Here is a 23898-nt window from a genome sequence, read left to right as displayed (position 1 = left end):
ACTCATGAAAACTTCTACAAATCATCTTTGTCAACAATATACCTGGATTATTCACTTCAACCACTCACTGTAGTAGAGAATTCCACATTCTGAACGCCTCTCGTCCCTTCTCTCTCACTCTGCCCCTGCAGTCACGTGTCCCAGACACGTGGTTTTATTGATTAACCAACTGCAGGACAGCTTTGTGAAGGGCTGTTTGAAAATGCAGTTAAACTGCATTTACTGCATTATTAATATCCATTCTCTGTTACTCAAAAAAAAATCACTAACACTTTTTCCCTTTTCAAATCACTTTGACTTTTGCATTATGTTTTGTGTCTAGATATTTGGCAGTTCCCTCTAGCAGGTATGCTAACCTAACTGGTCCACACTACCCTCTATGTTCTGCCCCTCGTTTTTTTTTATATATAGGGATTATGTACACTTAAGCTTACAGATTCATATTACATAAGAGGAAGTGCTGGAGACCTTTTAAAACATAAAGGTGGATAAATCTCCAGGACCTGATCAAGTATATCCCAGGACACCTGAGAATTTAGGGAGGAAATTACAAGCTCCTATCAGAAATATTTTTATCATCTATGAATATGGGTTAGGTACCAGAGGTAAGAGTGTGGAGTTGGATGAACACAGCAGGGCAAGCAGCATCTTAGGAGCACAAAAGCTAACGTTTTGGGCCTAGACCCTACTGGAGGATGACTAATGTGCCTTCATTTAAGAAAAGCTGTAAGGAGAAGCCTGGAAAGTATAGACCTGGGAGTCTGACATCAGTGGTGGGTAGGTTGTTGGAGGTGATATTGAAAGGTAGGATTTACCTGCATTTGGAGAGGTAAGAATTGATTAGGGACAATCAGTATGGTTTTGTGCGAGGGAAATAGTGTCTAACAAACTTGACTTTACTTTAAGGATTTTCTTTGAGGAAGTAACCAAAAAGATTGAGGGCAGATGAGTCGATATTGTTTACTTGGACTTCAGTAAAACCTTTTAAGGTTCTGCATGGAAGTCTAATTCGTAAAGTTAGATCACATGGGATTCAGGAGAGCTTGCCAATTGTATACAAAATTCTCTTTATGGTAAGAGTCAGAGGGTGGTGGTAGAGAGTGGTTTTTTTGGACTGGAGGCCCGTAACGAGCAGTATTCCACAGGGAATTTGTGTTGAGTCCACCTTCGTCATTTATATAAATGATTTGGATGATAACGTAGAGGCATTTCATTTCTATTGTATATACTTGTGGAAGTTTTTAGTACCTGCTTTTGTGTGGCTAATCCACTCTCGTGGTCTAATTTCTCCTTTTATAACACTGGTGTTTTGCTTAAAAAGACAATCTTTTGGCCGACCATTAATTTACACAGTCTTTGTTCACTCTTTTCTTTCAATTTGGTATTATTCTTAATTACTTCAGCAATGACGATGCATTCTTGTCATCATTTTTCTCCGTGGAATATATCTTTGTTGCTCATCACCTTAATTGTCCGTCACTGCTTCCATATGATTTTACCTTTTCATCCTAATTTCCAGTCCACTTTCGGCAATCTATCTCCTTGTCTTCTGTCTTCCCTTGAACATGCCTTTATTTAAATTTCAGACACTCTAATTTTAACTTATTTCTCAAACACAAACTGAATGTGGTATTTTATCATCATTATATGTTCACGTTTATCTAGAGGATCATTTACTGAGGCCATTAATTAATCCTGTCCTTATTGCAAGTACCAGGTTTATTAAATCCTGCATCCCAGCTCGTCCCAAAATGTATTATTCAAAGAAGTCATTTCAGATGAGAGCAATGGAAGAGAACTCATCCTCCCTGCCTAATTTTGTCAATTTCCTTTTTTTAATTCATGCAAAAATTAGAGCTGCACATAGTTATTGAGCTAACTTTATGTCCCCATTGTTTCTTGATTAATATATTATGCAACAATGTAGCTACTGTCAAAGAAACTATAAAGTACTCCTGCCAGTCACTTTATTGCTTTATTTCTTTAATCCACCCTAAGTTAGTTTACAACTTGATCCTGTGACCTAAGATTATTTGTGTAACTATGCTGGTCTTATTCTTTATTAGCAGAGTTACTTCGCTTTCTTTTTTCCCCTTTCTTTGAACCCTCTGAAATGTCTCGTGCCCTTGAATATTCTGGTCCCAGTCTTGGCCACCTTATTATTATCACAAAGACAGAATTGCCACATTCATTTGTTCCTGTCTTCACTACCAATTCATCAATCTTCTTGAGAATGCGGAAAGCATTCTCATTAAAAACTTACTTTTATCTGTCTACCATATTTTTCCCGTTTGGCTGTCTCTTACGTTTGCATGGTTTGTCTGTCCCACTCGCATCTTCCATAACTTGTATTCTGTACTGCACTAATTTTTTTATCATCTTTGTTCTCTTAATTTCCACATTCCCTGACGTGAACCTCCTGTTCTCCCATTTGCTACCCACCCCGAACCACCCCATAGCCACTAACCAATATTTAGTTTCAATGTCTCCCTACAGTCCTTTATCTAGTAATATAATTTGCCTGAACACTGGCTTTAGTGTAGGTTGGCAAAGACCAGTTTCCTTTTCCTTGAACTGGCACCTGTGCTACATGATTTGAAACTCACTTCTCCCATTCATCTCTTGAATCATATGTGCCCTATGCCGATTAGCTTGTGGTTCAGGTCATCATCCATACATTATTATCTTTATGCTTAAGGCTTTTATTTTAATTTCTAGCTGTTCATGTTCCTTTAGAATTACTTTCCTAGTCTTACTCGTTACTTGTATCCATGTGGTCCACGACAATAATCCTTGCCATCCTACAAAGTTCCTCTTCAACCCTGGAGAGATGTTCTCCTAAAGGCATGCAGCCTTCAGAGCTCTTATTCATGGCTTCATTGAACAGTTTCCATCTCCCTAAGTGTACAGTTGTGGTGATTAAGTTCCTTTCGAAAACTCCCAACTCTGTTTGCCTATGTGTCTTGCAATAGTTGCTTTCACCCACGCTAACTACAAAGGCATGTTTGATGAGTGAAACAGCTGAGGCTCCTCCAGTGCTCCCTTCTGAATCCTCACACCGTAACCCCATGTAGCCATATCCTACTGTTTCTGACCACAAATAAAATACCAAGTAACTAACTTTAGCTAATTTAGATTTTATTATTCATTCACGGGATGAGGGCAGTGTTGCTGGGCTAACATTCTTTTGTCTGCCCCTAATGGCTTCGAGGGCAGTTAAGAGTCAACCACAAGTAGCATCACAGTTTCCTTCCCTAAAGAACATTGCACGAACCAAACCGGTTTTCCCCAATAATTGACAATGGATTCACTAGACTTTTTATTAGACTTTCAGATTTTTATTGAATTTAAATTCCATTATCTGCAGTGGCAGGATTTGAATCCATGTCTCCAGATTAACAGTTCAGTGATAATACCGCTAGGCCATTGCCTCCCTGTGTATTGTTGACTGTTTTGGATATCAGCCACTTAGCCTCAGAAATTCTAATCCTGTTGCACACTTCATAAATATTAAGACATGGTAACAGTGCAATTAAATGGCCAATTGGGAAATTTAGCTGGAACTACTTTTTCTATTGCGCAAATGGCTCTGCTTGCACTCTTGTGATCCACACCCTCTTGATCCCCAAAACGAGGTTCTGTGTGCTACGAGAGTTTTTGATATGTGTTCTCTTTTGCACAACGGAAAATTTGTATTTCTCACTTGGGTAATGCTTAAATTAGTTTGAGAGAAACTTCTTCTGTTTTCTATAGCTAGGCTCCTACGTTTTCATTTCTGTTTAAACTAGAGAAGGTGCAACTTTCCTAATTAGTACTACCACATATCATTGAAATAATTTCAACTTTTAATCACTTTTTGGATTAGTTCAGTGTATTCTCTTAATTTTGTTATTATTAAAACAACATGCGTCGATCTCATTAATTTTGTCCGTCCTGCTGAATCATGCGTATTAGATTTTTGCTGGGGAGAGATGTTCACAGTGGCAGACATTCCAAAGTTTAGATGATTACTACTGAAAGTGGCTGTTTAACTGGCTGTTAAAAAATAATTATCATTTTTAAAAAAGGATTATGCCTTTTTATTTGTTTTAACTGCAGTCTGTAGAGATACAGTTCAATCATTAGGAGTGCTCTACATTATTAAACACCTAATTCTCTGAGCCCTGTGATCACTGAGCATTCAAAAGCACAGAATTGTCTTTGTTTTCACCTGGTGACACATGCAACATTATGTAGTTGAGGTATTATATACCAAACTGCAAAATTGGCAGAATGTCATATTTTCTTAACTGAGGAATTCTTGTTTTCATCAAATTGTGCATCAAAGATAGAAATTGTTCTACCAGCTTAGATTATGTCATTGAAGGGTTGCATTATAATTTTTTTATTCACTTTTGGAATGTGGACTTTGCTGGCTGGCCAGCATTTATTGCTTGTCCTTGACTAATTGCATGTGTAGCAGTTCACTTTATTCTGGCTGGAAACCTCTTCTTCAGCATGAAATGATTGAGGACTGAAAAAAGAAGTTATCTTGAATTTAGCAGTGCCCTGATAAGCGTTTTTTACTGAAGTCTCTGATCTTTTTTTGCTTAGTCTTTGTTTTCCTTGGACATGTGTGTTGCAACTGAAAAATATGCGACTACATAACGTATTGAGTCTCGAGTCAAAGACGACATTATTGACTCAAGTGATACAATTAAAATGCTAAATACAATAATATACTCCTTTTAAACTTGCATTCTTTTATTTCTTCTATTTCCCCCTTTTCACTTTCTGCTGCACAATTGACCCCGAATAGTTGCATTTCCGATATTCAAAGAGGGCTGCTAGTTTATAACTAGAGTGGGGAGCCAAAACTAATGCAGTACAAGAACTGGCGTTCTCTTGCCAAATACTTAGTTTCTTGTAGAACGCCTAAAATGGAAGTTTGAATACATATAACACAAAGCAAATCCTTTCATCCAAGTAACAACTCATGTCGCAGTATCGTAGTATAACCACTATCTCAGTAGGATTTGAAGAATTGCTGTTGTCTCATAAAAATACAGCTGCTGGATGAAATACATTTAACTTAATTTCTGAAAATTTAATTAGTTCTGATGAGGCTTTAGAAATCCACTTCAACAGAAAACATGAGTTGACTTTGTGTACATTTGTTTCGTAAATGTAGTACATGATATTTCAGGGAAAGCTAAAGTTGAACTTCTTAAAACTTTCTACTTGTACTTTTGTGGTTAAAATGTATTATCAGATCTCAATGTGAAGACGAGATAACAAAGTGTAGAGCTGGATAAACACAGCAGGCTGAACAGCAGCATAGGAGGAAGAAAGTTGATGTTTCGCGCCTCGACCATTCTGAAGAAGGGTCGAGGCCCGAAACGTCAGCTTTCCTCCTCCTGTGATGCTGCTTGAGCTGCTGTGTTCATCCAGCTGTACCCCTTGTTATCTCAGATTCTCCAGCATCTGCAGTTTCTACTATGTCTGAATCAATGTGAAGCCATTGCCTCAGCCTTGTCTGGATTATTTGTATGGTGTTGTTAAATGTGCAGGTATAAACATATATATTGGGTATATCTTCTTAAATTAAATAGGCGACTTAAACGGATAATGTGCAGCACCTAAGGAACCTCAAGTTGTGACTGCTACTAGTGGTTTGACTAAACTTGCATCCCTGCTTCTATTAATATGCATGTACTGAGAATGATGCCCCTTTGCAAATAGTAAATAGAACTCTCGACATTTGAACTTCTGTGTAGATTTGTTTCACGTACCTTTGTCAGAATTAACATCAATGCATGTGTTATCCTCCTTTAATCTAGATAATAAATCATAACTTCTGTTGGTTCCCTGTACATTGTAATTTTAATCGCAATCGCTATCACTTGAAAAGGAAATTTGGAGTTTGAGGTTAACTCTACACCAGTTATATCGTATCAAAATTATCCTGCTTGTAGCAAAACGTTTCTATCAAACTTTGTGAATGCACAGTTGCTGTAAAATTTCCTACAACTTGACCATTCAGGGAAAGTTCCACTGAAGGATAGCTTTATACTTAAAAAGAATTGAAGCATTTTGGCAGCAGAAAAAGGTGGGTACTGTTATTGATAATAAAATGTGAGGCTGGATGAACACAGCAGGCCAAGCAGCATCTCAGGAGCACAAAAGCTGACGTTTCGGGCCTAGACCCTTCTTCAGAGAGGGGGATGGGGTGAGGGTTCTGGAATAAATAGGGAGAGAGGGAGAGAGGGGGAGGCGGACTGAAGATGGAGAGAAAAGAAGATAGGTGGAGAGAGTATAGGTGGGGAGGTAGGGAGGGGATAGGTCAGTCCAGGGAAAACGGACAGGTCGAGGAGGTGGGATGAGGTTAGTAGGTAGATGGGGGTGCAGCTTGGGGTGGGAGGAAGGGATGGGTGAGAGGAAGAACAGGTTAGGGAGGCAGAGACAGGTTGGACTGGTTTTGGGATGCAGTGAGTGGAGGGGAAGAGCTGGGCTGGTTGTGTGGTGCAGTGGGGGGAGGGGACGAACTAGGCTGGTTTAGGGATGCAGTTGGGGAAGGGGAGATTTTGAAGCTGGTGAAGTCCACATTGATACCATTAGGCTGCAGGGTTCCCAAGCGGAATATGAGTTGCTGTTCCTGCAACCTTCGGGTGGCATCATTGTGGCAGTGCAGGAGGCCCATGATGGACACGTCATCTAAAGAATGGGAGGGCGAGTGGAAATGGTTTGCGACTGGGAGGTGCAGTTGTTTGTTGTGAACTGAGCGGAGGTGTTCTGCAAAGCGGTCTCCAAGCCTCCGCTTGGTTTCCCCAATGTAGAGGAAGCCACACCGGGTACAGTGGATGCAGTATACCACAATGGCAGATGTGCAGGTGAACCTCTGCTTAATGTGGAATGTCATCTTGGGGCCTGGGATAGGGGTGAGGGAGGAGGTGTGGGGGCAAGTGTAGCATTTCCTGCGGTTGCAGGGGAAGGTGCCAGGTGTGGTGGGGTTGGAGGGCAGTGTGGAGTGAACAAGGGAGTCACGGAGAGAGTGGTCTCTCCGGAAAGCGGACAGGGGTGGGGATGGAAAAATGTCTTGGGTGGTGGGTTCGGATTGTAGATGGCGGAAGTGTCGGAGGATGATGCGTTGTATCCGGAGGTTGGTGGGGTGGTGTGTGAGACCGAGCGGGATCCTCTTAGGGCGGTTGTGGCGGGGGCGGGGTGTGAGGGATGTGTTGCGGGAAATGCGGGAGACGCGGTCAAAGGCGTTCTCGATCAGTGTGGGGGGAAAGTGGCTATTTCCTTCCCAAAATCCACCAACCTGCCTGCCCTGGTCGACCCATTATCTCAGCCTATTCCTGCCCCACCGAACTCATCTCCACCTATCTGGACTCCATTTTCTCCCCTTTGGTCCAGGAACTCCCCACCTACGTCTGTGACACCACCCACGCCCTCCTCCTCCTCCAGGACTTCCAATTCCCTGGCCCCCAACACCTCATCTTCACCATGGACGTCCAGTCCCTATACACCTGCATTCCGCATGCAAATGGCCTCAAGGCTTCTTCCGCTTCTTCCTGTCCGGCAGGCCCGACCAGTCCCCCTCCACCGACACCCTCATCCGCCTAGCCGAACTCGTCCTCACCCTCAACTTCTCTTTTGACTCCTCCCACTTCCTACAGACTAAGGGGGTGGCCATGGGCACCCGCATGGGCCCCAGCTATGCCTGCCTCTTTGTAGGTTACGTGGAACAGTCCCTCTTCCGCACCTACACAGGCCCCAAACCCCACCTCTTCCTCCGGTACATTGATGACTGTATCGGCGCTGCCTCTTGCTCCCCAGAGGAGATCAGACAGTTCATCCACTTCACCAACACCTTCCACCCCAACCTTCAGTTCACCTGGGCCATCTCCAGCACATCCCTCACCTTCCTGGACCTCTCAGTCTCCATCTCAGGCAACCAGCTTGTAACTGATGTCCATTTCAAGCCCACCGACTCCCACAGCTACCTAGAATACACCTCCTCCCACCCACCCTCCTGCAAAAATTTCATCCCCTATTCCCAATTCCTCCGCCTCTGCCGCATCTGCTCCCACGATACGACATTCCACTCCCACACATCCCAGATGTCCAAGTTCTTCAAGGACCGCCACTTTCCCCCCCACAGTGATCGAGAACGCCCTTGACCGCGTCTCCCGCATTTCCCGCAACACATCCCTCACACCCTGCCCCCGCCACAACCGCCCAAAGAGGATCCCCCTCGTTCTCACAAACCACCCCACCAACCTCCGGATACAACGCATCATCCTCCGACACTTCCGCCATCTACAATCCGACCCCACCACCCAAGACATTTTTCCATCCCCACCCCTGTCTGCTTTCCGGAGAGAACACTCTCCATGACTCCCTTGTTCACTCCACACTGCCCTCCAACCCCACCACACCTGGCACCTTCCCCTGCAACCGCAGGAAATGCTACACTTGCCCCCACACCACCTCCCTCACCCCTATCCCAGGCCCCAAGATGACATTCCACATTAAGCAGAGGTTCACCTGCACATCTGCCATTGTGGTATACTGCATCCACTGTACCCGGTGTGGCTTCCTCTACATTGGGGAAATCAAGCGGAGGCATGGAGACCGCTTTGCAGAACACCTCCGCTCAGTTTGCAACAAACAACTGCACCTCCCAGTCGCAAACCATTTCCTCTCGCCCTCCCATTCTTTAGATGACATGTCCATCATGGGCCTCCTGCACTGCCACAATGATGCCACCCGAAGGTTGCAGGAACAGCAACTCATATTCCGCTTGGGAACCCTGCAGCCTAATGGTATCAATGTGGACTTCACCAGCTTCAAAATCTCCCCTTCCCCAACTGCATCCCTAAACCAGCCCAGTTCGTCCCCTCCCCCCACTGCACCACACAACCAGCCCAGCTCTTCCCCTCCACTCTCTGCATCCCAAAACCAGTCCAACCTGTCTCTGCCTCCCTAACCTGTTCTTCCTCTCACCCATCCCTTCCTCCCACCCCAAGCCGCACCCCCATCTACCTACTAACCTCATCCCACCTCCTTGACCTGTCCGTTTTCCCTGGACTGACCTATCCCCTCCCTCCCTCCCCACCTATACTCTCTCTACCTATCTTCTTTTCTCTCCATCTTCGGTCCGCCTCCCCCTCTCTCCCCCTCTCCCTATTTATTCCAGAACCCTCACCCCATCCCCCTCTCTGATGAAGGGTCTAGGCCCGAAACGTCAGCTTTTGTGCTCCTGAGATGCTGCTTGGCTTGCTGTGTTCGTCCAGCCTCACATTTTGTTATCTTGGATTCTCCAGCATCTGCAGTTCCCATTATCACTGTTATTGCTATATCCTTTGTGTAATTGAACCTATTGATGTTCTGAATAACACAATGGTCAGACAGTGAGATATTTCACTTTTTACATGCTGAAATTATTTTGAGGCAGTTTCTGAAGGAGCTTTTAAAGCAGTCTGATATTAGGACAGAAACACTGGTGCTGATTCTTGGTCTCTCAGCAACCCAAGATGCTTTCAAGTAATACAGCCACTGTTGTAACATAGACAATACAACTTTACATAAATCAAGATCCCTCTCAGGACTGGAATAATGACCAAATAGTTTCAGTTTGGGATATGGAATTAAGGAGTTTGTTTGTTTGTTCATTCCAACAGAAACTGGAAGTCCTCTTTGAAGCAAATGTATTTCTTGAGGTCCAAAATAAAGACTGAAATCGCTGGTAATATTTAGCAGATGCGAGTATCTATAGGGAGAATACTTCACTGTTTCAGATAATTGATTGGAAATTGATGAAATCCTGCTAAAAGATCATAGGCCTGAAATATTAACTTTGGGTTGTCTAAGTGGCACTAGAGTTAAAATACTTAGGGAGCCAGTGCAGTCACAATGAGTTGAATGGCCTCATTCTGCACTGTAACAATTGTGTGATCTGACTGTGATAGATGGTACAGTTTGTCATCAATCACGAGGTTGGATCATGTAAAAGGATTTAACCTTCAAGCTTCCTTGTACCAGAGTGTACAAAGGTCATGGTCATACCAGTAAGAGTTTGGGCAGGGATTGAGATCATTAATGCTTTTACTGGGAATAAAGGCTTCCTGGGTTGATTGGAGGAACTGAGTAATTTAATCATTTAATCATGGTGAATGAAAGGTGAAGGACCACGAATAAGCTAGAAATTGTGTTGTGAATTGCTGTAAATTGTGGTGAAGTTGTGACAGTGATACAGTCCTATATTTTTGGTTGAAGGTGTTTCGGGAGCAGATCCAGATAATATTGAGAGCATGGTAAAGAGTTGGAACAAGATTGGGTGCTCAATGGACCAGAAAACATCTGAGCAGTAGATGAAAAGACCATTTTGTGATGTGACCAGGGCCCACCAACACGCTGCCATTTTGGGGGTACAGGTGGTGGGAAGAATGGCCATGTGGTGAGACTTCAAGAAAGGCATAATCAAGATGTCGCTGCCACATGGTTGGATTATTAAAAACCACTTCAGAACACAGCAAAACAATGTAATTCACCCTTTAAATCCAACACCATTTTCAAATGCCAATCTGATACCCTGTTCACAACTTTGTCTCGGTTCATCCTCTTTACAGCTGTTAGGGTAGATAAACAGGTTAATTCAGCAAAGCACTTCGGTTTGTGCAATAGTGCCCTTTCATGGTTTTGTGTACTCCAGAGATTGGTACAGTGACATTGAAGCAATTCCCTATAGCTGCCAGTGTTTGAAAACTACTGTTTCATCATCTAAGAATTGCATTGCAAAACACTACCTTGCTCATAATGCCTGACTTGTTTGCTCCATTCCCTCTAAGAACATGTATGTACTGGTGTCTAGTAAATTTAAATTTTGTAAAGTTACATGAAAAACTACACAATTATCTGAATAATTCTTGGTATTCAGGTGGCTACAAAGAATAATGGTGTTTATTAAGATTCTTCTCCATAACGTGCTTTTAAGGCTGGCAAGTCTTAAAAGTAATTTGGTTTCAGGGAAAGTGCCAACCATGTTGAAGTTCAAAGTTTAAAATTTCAGGAGAGGAAAATAGTTGTCAGCACAATCTCTTGTACTTGATTCCTTTTTTGAACTGTGTTCTACAGTATTTACAGATCTTTGAATTACATGGCATGTTTAGCAGAAACAGACCATTCATTCCCACTAGTCCATGCTGGTCTCTTCCCCTTCTATCTCCTTCAGCAGCATCTGATTTAGTGGAAAGTACTTTGATGGTTAAATAAATAGGCTGCAAGTTCTTCAGTACAGATTTTCTTTTTGTTAATTCCCTAAAATTTCAATCCCTGAATTCATAGAATCCCCACAGTGTGGAAACAGGCTATTTGGCCCAAGTCCACACTGACTCTCTGAAGAGCATCCTACCCAGACCCAAACCACTTGCCTATCCTATAACTCTGCATTTCTCATGGCAAATGCACCTAACCTGCACACCCCTGAACACCATGGGCAATTCAGCATGGCCAGTTCACCCAATTTGCACGTTTTTGGACTGTGGGAGGAAACTGGAGCATCATTTGGATAGGATATCTAATCAGCTACGGAATTGTACTCCAGAAAGTTGTCTTGAGAATATTAGCAACAAAATGTCAGTGTCAGACCTCAAACATTAATGCTGTCCTTGCTGTTGCCAGCAATGAATATAGATTTATTGTGATCTTTATATGTGTTTTCTCAAAGTTAGATTGTTAACGATTGTGTGCCTAGTTAAGTGGCTGCACTTCAAAACTAATCAACTGGATTTAAATCTTGAGGATGTGCTTTAAGGTGCTATATTAATGTTCATTCTTTGTCTAAATATATTGTTTTTGAACTTCTGACTTGATATGTTGAAAATCTTGAAGTTTTGCCTCAATGCAAAGCAGTGAGTTGAAGCAGAGAACCGTTTCCGCAAAGGATGATATGAATGAGTTGAAAACTAATTATAGACAGTACTCAGAATTTCATCGCATTTTCTAATAACTACGCAGCAAATTTCATAACAAATTTGAGACTGTAAAACCTTTGATCATTGAAACAAATTTTTTTTTAAATCCTGTGTATAAGTCATTAATTTTCATGAGCTGCAATCAAATCGTGCATTTCAACAGAATTGCTCAAATATGAAGGTTTTAGAGTCCTGCTGATTTTTCATTATTTTATGTTATCAATTCTGATCTGTCAACTAGTTAACTTCAGTTCACAAATCAATTTTGAACTAAAGATGGCTTTTGGATTGTGAGTGATAGTTTGTGTTAAATGGAAAACCGAGCAAACAAGCTTTGTTTATTTGTGAGGTCAAGCCTCGAAGTTGGTTTCTGATCTAAAGGATCAACAAATGCTTTGTCACTGAAGAAGGACATTCAATTTAAAAATAAAGCAGAAGTTGGCCATTAACAAGGTCAGTACCTGGGAAGTTGTTCCAGCAAGTCTGGAAATCCTGCGTTCAAGCAGATGGCAGGTGTTGAATGATAACTGGGTTCTTGTTGAGGAAATGGTCCGCCAGTCGGTCATAGCATTTGAGTTTGTTTCATATGGAAAGAAATCCAGCTATTGACATGACAGCATGAGGATTTCAAAGCTCTCTGCCTAACCTCCCATGAGCAGCTCTTGGAAGCTCAGAGAATAGGTAATTTAATTTTTTAACTGTTGTAGCCTTTAACAGAGTGAACTATAAAGGTGACCATGATGGCATCTTTCAGAAAATCAACCAAGAAACTATAATTTATGCCTGTGGAATAAAGCATTGTGAAAACCATTCAAGTAATCTAGATTACTAGTTAGATTACCTTATTTAATTTTTCTCAACTTGTTAATAAATTGCTAAGTCTTTTATTTAAGACACTGGAATTGATTATTAGCAAAGTCTGGGATTAGTTATTTAAAGTCTGGTTTCAAAAAGGAACCATTGAGGTCAATTCTGAGGATTGTTGAAGGTTTTAATTTTTACTCTGTTGACGTAAAAGTAGGCTGATTTGGTTTGACTGTTTGACTCTCTGCCTCCGTGCCATAAGAGGGATCTATATGAAAAGCAAATGATACATGACCCTCGGACTGAAATGACGCAGTCTAGTTAATTGTGTAATGGATTAAATGGTGCTCAGAGAAATGCCAGCAAAAGAGCTTAACCCAAATGAAGAACCAGCATATGCAATTGCATTTTATAGATGTATGAACAAATGCCACTTGTTTTTCACTTTGGTTAGTGCTGTTTTTATTTGGCTGGTCCCTAATACTGCACAACTGGCAAAAGTACTAAACTAAATTGTTGTGACCATGCTGGGTGGTCAGCAAGACCTTGTAAATTCTGCACTGTTGAAGGATCATTGGGCCTTGAAACATTTTAACTATTTCTTGTTCTACAGATGCTGCCAGACCTGAGATTTTTTTCATGGTTTTTATTCCAGGAAAACTTGCCATTGTGACCTTTGGCTTTAGAAAGCCCATGTTTAGTTTGGCTCAGAGAGCATTATATGGGCAAAAATTGCGTCATTGATAAGACACTACATGCGATGTACAAGTGGCAAATATGCTGAATTAGCAGATACTTGATATTCAGATTATGTCGTTAGCTTGTTATTGGTATTGTGAATAATGAGTCGTGAACTGATATTCCATTTAGTTTAATAATGAGGCAAAATATTTTAAATAAACTAAGGCCATTTGCCTTATTTCAATGCTTTTTTTTGTAATCCAAAAGTTATCCTTCCAATTTGTCACTTTCATCTAGCCCTAGCCCTATGTTGCCAACTTCAATATCCTGTTTTCTATTAAATGTTGCAATGGTCTTTGCTTCAACCTTCCTCTGGGGCAAAAACATCCTAAATCCCAGCAACTCCCCTCTAAGTACACTTCCCTTTAATAGAGGTAATATAAAATGTTGACCCTCTACTCCAAGTTTTGTATTAAATCTATCATCACTTAAACATTTTTGTACATTCTAACATATTGCTAGCATTGAGATCTGTTAGGCAGTTTGGTTTATTATACCCATTTCCTGAGTTTTCCACATTGTTTTCCACACCTTTTAATGCCTTTCCACTTGAGTACATGCTCCTATTTCTTTGCCCTATATTTCTACAGATTCAAATAAATTACTAGCGAGTTTTGAGAAGATTTGTAGCTCAGGTTGAGGTTCTGGATGTGAGTTTGCTCGCTGAGCTGGAAGGTTAGTTTTCAGACGTTTCGTCACCATTCTAGGTAACATCATCAGTGAGCCTCTGACGAAGCCTCGAATACCTAGAATGGTGACGAAACGTCTGAAAACTAACCTTCCAGCTCAGTGAGCAAACTCACATTCAAATAAATTACATTTGCCACTTGTTAGCTTGGTACATTGCTTTAAACCATCTGCAATTCTGTCTTTGTATTGTCAGCAAATGTTGAGGTTTATCCAAGTCCAAACTGTCTGTATTTTTTTTGTTGTAAGCTGAAGTGCATATATGTCTCAAATGTGTTGATAACCAATGTATGAAAATATTCCTGTTTGCTGCTGTCTGAATCTGTAGAAGCTATCACATTACACCAGTGGGTGGCCTGACAACTGCATCAGAAATTAAATTGTAAAGTGTCAACAAGAGACTCTAATTTCAATTATTGACTGCTTGAGCTTTATTTCCCCCCGGAATGTTTGCCAGTCTCATCTGGGAGATTTAGGGCTCAGAGGTTGATTATTTGTTCTCAACCTGCAATGCAATAATTATTCCTACCATGTTGAAAGCTGCAGTCATCAAACTGTCCTGTCTCAGCTGACAGCAAGTGTTGGAAATAGTCAGAAAATCAAGCAGCATCGGTAAGGAAAAGGACAATATCTGCGTACCAAGCATAAAATAAATTTTAAAATGGTTTTGTGAAACTTTTAGTATCTCCATTACTTTGTGCTTTCTCAAGCATAAATCTAGAAGTAGAAGGAATTGTTAAAAATTACAATCTCAGGAAGGCAAATTTTTGGCCCTGCAGGGCTGACAAGACCCCCTGGTCCTAAAGGGCTGACATAGGATATAAAAAACAAGTGGGTGGTGAGCCAGTTGCTAAGAGGTGATTTTATAATGGTAATGTCACCAGGCTAGTAATCCACAGACCCAGGCTAATGATCGAGGGGCAGTGAGTTTGAAATCTCCCGTGGCATTTAGTAAAATTCAAATTCAATAAAATCTGAAATTGAAAGCTTAGTTTAAGTGACTAAGTAACTACTGTTGATTGCTAATTTTTTTTCCAAAAAGACCTGGTTCACTAATGAATTTTAGGAAAGGAAATAAGTGGCCCTTACCTGGTCTAACATGTGCCTGTGAACCCAATGTTTTTGAATCTAACATGCCTCTGAAATGCAAAGTATTCTGTTGTATCAAGACCGTCGCAGAGCCTAAAAGGTGGGAAACTGGGTAGATCACCTGGCTTCGACCTAGGTATCAGAAGGAACTATGACCAACAGCCTTATTAAAAATAATAGTTCTGATTTAACATTTGGGGATTTGTACCAAAATTGGGAGTGGTGTTCCACAGCGGAATGAAACAACAGCCTGACATTCTGAAAGGTAGAATTAGAAGTATGACTATTTCCCAGACACTGCCATCACCATCATTTGGATGTCCTCTCCTGCCAGCATGGTTGGTAGAGCAGTGAGTAGCTAGGAATTCTTTGGTAACTTCCCTCCTATTTCAATTTCTGTTGCAGCTGCCAGGCCCCACACTGATACAGTGTGAAAGGGTTGAGCTGTGGGGTCCTCAACACTGACGTCAGAGCCTTTGAACAAGGATACCCACTGCCAATTTACCTCTTAACTGAACAGGCGAGGTATGTAAGAAGCTTGACACAGTCCAGGGTAAAGCATGTAGCTTGACTTGCACCCCAATTAGCATCTTCAGTCTTTACTTCCTTTACAACAGACACGAAATAGCAGCGACATGTGCTGTTTCCAAGATGCACTTACTGGCAGTGTTGATTGTGACTTCCAAACCAACTATCTCTAGCACCTAGAAAGTCTCAGACAGAAAATGCATGTGAACACCTATGATTTATTCTCCAACCCAAATGCCATATATCGCCACTTCTTCACTGGTGGGTTACAATCCTGGAACTCCTCTCATAATGGCACTGAGGGTGTACCCTCCCTTCTTGGACTGCAATGCTTCAAGAATGCAACTCATCAACTACTTCTCCAGCTAAGTTAGGGACTTGCAACAGTCATTAGTGAACCAGATTCTTTTCCATGACAATTGGTGATAGTTACTTAGTCACTGTTAGACTAAGCTTTTAAGTTCAGATTTCAGTTCAATTTCACTGACTGCCATGGTGGAGTCAAACCTGATGCTGACCTAGCCACCATCTTCAACATCCCTTGGATGAATTTTTTTTTAGAAAATGCCTTTAGGTTTCCAAAATTCCTTAGATTCAGGGCAGATTCCATTAGAATAGAACATAGCAGATGTTAACTGAGGGACAGAAAACAGGAAACTACAGGCTAAGATAATATTAGTCATTACAGCAGGGCAGTATTTAAAAAACGTCAATGAAATAGTCAGTGGTGTTGTGAAAGCGGCATTATGAATAATCAATTTGTTAAAGTTTGGTTTAAGACATAACATACTGTGGAAAGAGAAATTGTGGATTTCCTGTAGGCACTTGGTGATGTGCCGTGTCAGCCGTTAGTATGGAAAATAAAAGCTTGTGATGTAGCATTGGCATGGTCAGAAGATTGTCTAGCTAATAGGAGAAAGAAAATAGATCACGTTCTGTTTTATAACATGTAATGAGTGATGTGGTACACTGATCAATGCTTTGGCCTTTTAAATCAGGACAGAGATGCATCTAGCCTATCAAACTTTGACTTCAATCATTTGTAGTACCTGAGACCTTTCATGGCCTCAGATGATTTTTTTCAATTAAAAAAAAACCTAATTGCTGCCATGATCACTACCACAGAATGAGGCATTTCCAGGACACCAGTGGTGAACAATTTGTGATAAAATTGTCATTTTAGCTAAGTACACTAAAACTAGGCAATTGAATCAGTATGAAGAATGTTGCGTCTTCAGTTTTAATTCACATTTCTGTGAACATAATGGATGTCAGAGGCTACCTACAGAGATATAGCTGTGAAAAAACAATGGAGCCAAATTTGGAATAATGTAAATGAATCACATTCTGTAGATGTTTTTGAACAGCAGAGAACGAGGCAAAATTTAAGTTGTAACAAGAGCTGGAAGCCCCTCATTGCCTTGCTTCTAACAAGCTGACAGAAACACAGCACTTGATGAAGAAGAAAATAAGTATTTATTTGTATAAATGCTGGTGTACAGTATAGAACTGGCAATGAAAGGTTAAGACATGCAAGTATGATGCGGCCTAGGGAACAAGTGTGGGTACTAGTCCCAAACCAGGTTTTGAATTCAGATTAGGATGGAGAGAAAGAATATGAAACATATGCGTCTGTTTTGTACCATATTGTTTCTGTATTTGTCGGTTAACGTTCATTGAGAACTCTAACTACAGACTTCACCAATAATAAAACAACAGTGATCTAAAATCTAGCACCCTGAGGATTTGGACTTTTGAAACTGCATAGTCTGTCTTCTCTGTACCAGATGCGCACTTCCTTTAAAACTTGTGTTTGTGTGTATTTGTGAAAGTTGATTTTTTTCCCCCCTCAAGTGTGCCATGGTAATAGTCCTTAAAATGATCTAGAGAAATATTTTGATTGAAGTGTAATAACTGCATGCTGAAGAGAGAATAAAAATTTGTTGCTGTTGATTGATGATGTAAAGTTTGTTGATTCACCCCTTCTCCTCTAATCATAACCATATAAATAACTCTGGTGAAGGGACTGAATATGTTGCTACATTTGTTGATTATACAAAGATAGGTAAGGAATTAAAGTTCCAAAGAGGACATGAGACCAGAAGAGGGATATAGATAGGTTAAGCAAATGGGCAAAAATCTACCAAATGGAATATAATGTCAGCAATGTGAATTATCTCTTTTGACTGGAAGAATGAAAATGAATGCAGTATAAATGCTGAGAGATTGCAGACATTGAAATGTGGTGAGATCTGTGTCCCAGTGTATGAATTTCAAAAGCTTAGCAGGCAGGTTCAAGTAATTAGGAAGGCTATATTATTGTTTGAGCGAAACCGAATACAAAAGCAGGAATGTTGTGCTTCAGCTACACACCGCATTGGTAGAGCATATATGTGGTCTCTGGTCTTATCTGGTCTCCTTAGTGAAAGAATCATGTAAATATGTTGGAATCAGTGTAGATAAAATTTAACAGACTAATGCTGGAATGGGTGGGTTGTCTTATGAGGAAAGATCAGACAGGCTAAACTTGATGGAGTGCACGTGAAAAGGATCTTCCTTGTGAAAGAATCTAAAACTGGACCTTAATGTTTAAAGATGAGAGAGATTTAAGACATGATGAGAATTTTTTTCAAAGAGGCTCATGAGCCTTTAGAACATTCCTCAAAAGGTGGTAAAAGCAGAGTCCCCAAGTAGTTTGAGGTAGTGGTAAGCAAGGGAGTGAAAGGTTATTGGTAAACAGGATAATCCCATCATTTATAATCTCACTGGTGGAGCAGGCTTAAAGGACTGAGTGGCCTACTCCTGCTCTGAACCTGGTAAGGTTGTATATTCATTCTCAGTGATGGCATTGATTGGAATGTGACAGCAAATTTACCCCTTTCTCTCTATCTCCTTGACACTTCCAATTCCCTCTATCAAAGTGAATGTTGCTTGGAACTCCAATGAAAAGGATAGAGTTACTTGTAAACTCGGCTTGCAAAAAGAGTGCTAACACTTTCTTAAACAATTCTACAGTATGACAATCTGATCTAAATGTTTAAGGAAGAAAATCTGCCATTTTTACCCTGTCTGCCCTACATGAGTTAAAATCCACAGTTCTGCAATGGCCTAAAGAATCAATCAGTTCAGGGGCAATTAGGAATGTGCCAAAACCGCTTGCCTTGCACTGATTGTCATGATCCATGCAAGAATAGAGAAAACCCAAGCAGTACCTAATTATCCCTTCTAAGGTAACATAGGAGCAGGAGGCCATTTGGCCCTTCAACCTGCTCTGTCATTCACCATCATGGCTAATTTTAAAACTCAATGTTTTGGTATCAACTACTTCCTGTGGTGATGAATTCCATAGGCTCTCCACTTTTTGGGTGAAGAAATTTCTTCCCACCTCCGTTCTAAATCGTCTACCTTGGATTCTCAGACTGTGATCCCTGTATCTGGCAACCTCTACCATGTGGAATATTCTCCCTGCATCTATCCTGTCCAGTCCTGTTAGAATTTTAAGTCTCTTGAGGTTCCCCCCTCAGTCGTTTGAACTTCAGTGAAAACAATCCCAACCTACTCCGTCTTTCCTCCTACGTCAGAAATGCCATCCCCAGAATTAGCTTGGTAACACTTCACTGAATTCCCTCAAGCAAGAGCATCCTTCTTCAGAAGAGGATTCCAGTATTCCAGCTGTGGTCTCACTAAGGCCCTGTAAACTGCAACAACACATCCCTGCTCCTGTACTCAAAACCTCTTGCAATGAATTGGTAAGAGTTTTCAAGATCAAGTCGATCAAAAATGAACAAACAAATGAACAACTTTTTAAAAACTGTTAGCCTGCAATAACCTTTTGCTGTCATTAATGTTCTTGTGAAATGGATAGGGGAAAAAAAAACATTATGCTAACTTTGTGCACAACTTTTGTTTGTTACTGAATTATCCGGATTAAATTGTGTTGATTTAGCAGCTGTAGAAATGAACAGTTACAATTGGACAGGCTTGCGAAGCTTGATATATGAAGTTGAAGAATGTATTGCATGTTCACGTCAGCTGGAATTAATGTACAGAAAACCACTACTCCCACATCACTGCTCTGTGACCTGATGCTGAGATCTAATGGCACATTTAGACAGCATCAGCTTGTGGTTTAGGGGCTGATAAGATTATAACAGGATTTGCATAGAAATAATAAGTGGGATGGTTGTAGTGAGGTCGGAAATGCATTGAGAGCATTATGATTTTAAAACAAATTCCATTGTTTTCTTTTGCCTGCGTTAAGAATGGAATTATTTTTTGCATAACTGTAATTTTCTTTAAATTTACTGCCAGAAACAATATCATCATTTTTGCTATATTGGTTGTAGTTGGAATTTTCACAACCAAAATGATCATGAATTACAAAAACTTCTGAGACTTTCATTTTGCCATCAAAGTCCTTGGGTGCGATACTACTTGTACATTGAGCTCAAATTTAGTGTTACTCCCCATTCTTGGATATCAGATCACTTTGTCTCTATCTTTCTTCAAAAAATACCATCGAAATTGACTGACTTTTTTTTCCTGAATATGAGGATGATTAATTATTATTCATGAGCAAATTGTGTACAGTCCAACCTCAGAACAAACTACTTGCAAAAATGTTGGGCTTTTCAATGAGCGGGGAAACAAATGTGCCAAATGTTTGAAAATATGAAGAATAATTGACAGTGATTTAAATGACAAACTGTTGTTAGAAGTGCATATCTAAGTGTATGTTCTAAAAGTAACCTGAAAGGACTGGTATTCAGATTGCAACTTCTGCCAACATTGTGTCCCAAAGTGCTTTATAGTTAGAGATTTTGAAATTTAGTCATGTGGTAATGTAGAAAATGCAGCAACCAGCTTTCTGAGACCCAGTAGAAAGAATAATTGAAACTGACTTCCTCTTTTATTCTTCCTTACCTAGTTCAGTCTTGGGCACCTTTTGTTGCTTAGTGACCATTAGAAGAATATTTGGCATTTGCTTCATGAAAGTAAGCATTTTGTCTTGTACCTATTTGCTTGCTTTCAAACTTCCTGTCTTTCTCTTCATACTGTCCGACTCGGCTAGGGTCCTGCGGCAGTGACTCTTTGCAACAGGGCTAACCTCAGATACTGGTTTTACTGAGGGAGGAAGTAGGATCATCTGACTAATGCTAAATTTAGCATTAGAGTTTTTGTATCCTGCTTCATAAGCAACTATAAATTATTCTGACCTTTTCGACCAAATCAGTGTTATCAGTAGTGAAAGCAGACATGTTAGAAATATTCACCAGTGACCAAGCTGAAAACAGTTCTGAGGAAGGATCACTGGACCCGAAATATTAACTGCTTTTTTTTTTCTTCACAAATGCTGCCAGACCTGCTGAGCTTTTCCACCAACTTCTATTTTTATTCTTTCTATCCTGAAGCCTTAACTGTACGACTTGCTCCACAAACACTGCCATACCTGCTGAGTATTTCTAGTGTTTTTCTTTCTTTCAGAATTGTAATATCTGCAATACTCAACATTTATCTTAGTGCCTTAGTAAAAAAAAGTAGTGAAAAGTATGTGAATTCTTAGTTGAGATTTTTATTTGATTTGATTAATTATTGTCGCATGTACCAGGATACAGTGAAAAGCATTGTTTCCCATGCTATCCAGGCAAAGCAGACCTTGCATAAGTACATCAGTGTAATGGAACAGTCACAACAGAGAAGGTGCAGAGAGAGATTAACTCTAATATATGAGAGGTTTGTTCGTAATTCTGATAATAATGAGGAAGAAGCTGTTCTTGAATCTGTTTGTACATGTTTTCAAACTTTTGGGTAGGGCCTTTGATTATGTTGGCTGCCTTCCTGAGGCAGTGGGAAGTGTTGGCAGAGTCATTAGAAGGAAGGCTGGTTTATGTGGTGGGCTGGGCTGTACTCACAACTCTCCATATTCTTGCGGTCTTGGGCAGAGCTTGGGCCTTCCAAAAATACTTCATTGCCTCTTCTGGTTCTCGTTTAACATTTTTGTGATGTAATGATCACTTAGTCTCCAAACCAGAGATGGTAAGAACTGTCCATGCTGGAGACATTTGGTATGGAGATGGAGTAACACAGCAGGCCAGGCAGCATCAAAGGAGCAGGAAGGGTTGGGACCCTTTCACGGTGAGGTTATAACTCACTCAGAGATTCTAAGAACTGCTGATGCTGGGGGTTCGCAGTGGGGTTATAAGTCACTCAGATTTCTAAACAAAGGTCCCGACCCAAAACTTTCCTGCTCCTCTGATGGCTGCCTGGCCTGCTGTTCCTCCAGCTCCACACTGTGCAATCTCTAAACCAAATGTCTTTATTCACAATGTTTTATAGCTGTTTGCTTCATGCTTGGCTCCTGTGAAATTGTTAATATGCCATAGGAAAAAAATTAATGCTGAGTTTGGCTCGCTAAAAATTTTGAGAATGAAGTCTCTTGCTTGTGTTCATTGCACTGACCTGAACTGAAATGAGTTTAATGTTATGCTACATTTCTACTGTGTCATTGAGCTGGCTTCAAGAAAGACACTAGCATTTGTTCAGCAGTCCTCCTATTGGATCTGGAGAATGCAGCAGTGCATTGCTCATGGAATTTCTCCAGTGCTCTTGTGTCACTATTGTACTGTCTAGATCACACTCTTGGGTACAATCCTGTACTCCATACTCTTTATTAAATAATGACATATTATTGAATAAGTTCAACTTGCGCATTAAGTTTCCATATTCTTAAAAGTAATAGATGAATAAAAAATTGTTTCCTCCTCCCTTTCCAAAATCCCTGGATCATGGCTAACCTAAGGCGGACAGAACTTAGGTTGCACATTTCTCTCGCCAGGCTGGATGTTTATGCAGCTGGGGCTTTCTTGTTTCTTGTGCCGCTGCCTTAATAATATGGCCATGTCCCAGAGCTTGATCATCATGACATGTTTCTCCTTAGTTAAGTTTGACCTTTTAACCCCATTTCTGATCTTTTACCAACTTTGCTCACCTGATCAAAGATGAAGTCTGTTAAATTTGTATTAGTCAGTTGTTGACACTGCTGTAAGTCTTCAGTACTACCAGGCACCCCCCTCTTCATCGCCACCACCGCCCCCCCCCCCCCCCCCACCCAAACTCCCCAATTCCCTCTGCAGCACTGCCAGAGCTTAAAATGTCCCTTGTTTTGAAGGCTTCTGATATTAGTGTTAAAATGCCATTGCTGATAAGCTGATATCACTCAAGTCTCAGTTCATCAGGACTAGGTATATGTCTAAATGGTGACAGATCTATGTGAGGTGATGTACTTTGGAAGAGGGGACAAGACAAGGGAGTACTCAATGGCAAGACAGAAGGAAGCCCAGATCCCTGAAGATAGCAGGGAAGATTAATAGGGCATTTAAATCAGACAGGACGCTTGCCTTTATCAGCCATAGTATAGATTATTGAGCAGGCAGGTTATGTTGGAGCTGTACAGGACTTTGGTTAGGGCACAGCTGAAGTACTGTGTACAGGTTTGACACCACACCATAGGATGGATGTGATTATACTGGAGGAGGTGCAAAGGAGATTCACCAAGATGTTGTCTGGGCTAGAACATTTCATTTAGTTTCATTGAATATGCTCCAAATTGTTTTTGGAGAAGAAAAGGTTGGGCGGTGGGCACGGGAACCTAATAGAGGTATATAAATGATGGGCATGGACAGGGTGGATAGAAAGCAAATGTTTCCTTAGTTGAAGTGTGAACAACAAGGGGAGCGTGCCTTTCAAGTGAAAGGAAGGGAAGTTGAGGCAGGAAACATCAGAGCCTTTTTAAAGGTATTTGGATGCACACTTGGTATCATCTTTCAAGGCTGTGTGGGACTAGAGTGGGGAGTAATATATTAGTAGAGCACACTTGATGGGTTGAAGGGCCTCTTTTGTACTTTCGTTTCTCATGATTCTATTAACTGCCTGTCGCAGAGAGAAAATTATAGTTTGAAGCACATTTGGTGTCTCTCAAGCATTTAGGCACATGGGAAAGAAAACAGTGTGGGATAGGAGTTGTGTAAAGCAAGAACAAAAAAGAAAGTTACAGCACAGGAACATGCCCTTTGCCCCTCCCAAGCCTGCACCG

At 40.9% G+C, this 23898-nt stretch overlaps 1 protein-coding gene across 4 annotated transcripts in view; it reads left to right on the top strand.

Moving 5' to 3' along the window:
* The window catches only part of tln1 (talin 1), a 261880-nt gene that overhangs the window by 93692 nt on the left and 144290 nt on the right, over nucleotides 1–23898 (top strand). The gene's annotated exons all lie outside the window — the stretch shown is intronic.

This window comes from Stegostoma tigrinum, chromosome 1 (genome assembly GCF_030684315.1).
Source record: "Stegostoma tigrinum isolate sSteTig4 chromosome 1, sSteTig4.hap1, whole genome shotgun sequence".
NCBI classification, from domain to species: Eukaryota; Metazoa; Chordata; class Chondrichthyes; order Orectolobiformes; family Stegostomatidae; genus Stegostoma; species Stegostoma tigrinum.
This window is presented reverse-complemented; position numbering and strand designations above follow the sequence as displayed.